The sequence below is a fragment of the Arachis duranensis genome, chromosome 1 (genome assembly GCF_000817695.3).
Source record: "Arachis duranensis cultivar V14167 chromosome 1, aradu.V14167.gnm2.J7QH, whole genome shotgun sequence".
Classification (NCBI taxonomy): Eukaryota; Viridiplantae; Streptophyta; class Magnoliopsida; order Fabales; family Fabaceae; genus Arachis; species Arachis duranensis.
The window spans coordinates 46,485,385-46,485,889 of NC_029772.3; positions in this window are offsets into that span (position 1 = coordinate 46,485,385).

Sequence of the window (505 nt, forward strand, 5' to 3'; positions counted from 1 at the left end):
GCTGTCATTATTTCAACCTCATGAGGGATGGAGCTTCTCATATATTAAAGGAGATAATGGCCCCTAAACTTTAACATTTTCTTATAAATTTTGTTATCCTTTATTTGAAATTTTATTTTAATCTATTTATATTAAAAAATTAAACTTTATTCTCTCTTCAAATTTTATTCTAGATCCGCTCCTGAACTTCATTTTTGTGAATTTTATTCTCTTTTCTGTTATTTTAGAAGCAAATTGAGCACTTTAGAAACGATTAAAAGAAAAAACCTAATAACTAACTTAAAAGTCTTATTAATTCAAACGTTTATTATTGCTTTTAGGATTTCTGGTTAACTTTCACAACTCTCAGTCAATTGACCTAAGTGTTTGTTAGTATTTACATTATTGCTTAGTAATAATACTTTAAAGCATAGTTGTCAGAACCGAACCGGTGATCAAACCGGTGAGGTTACTGGGTCACTGGGTTACTGGTTCAACCGGTAAGTCTTTGGTCGAACCGGTTAAT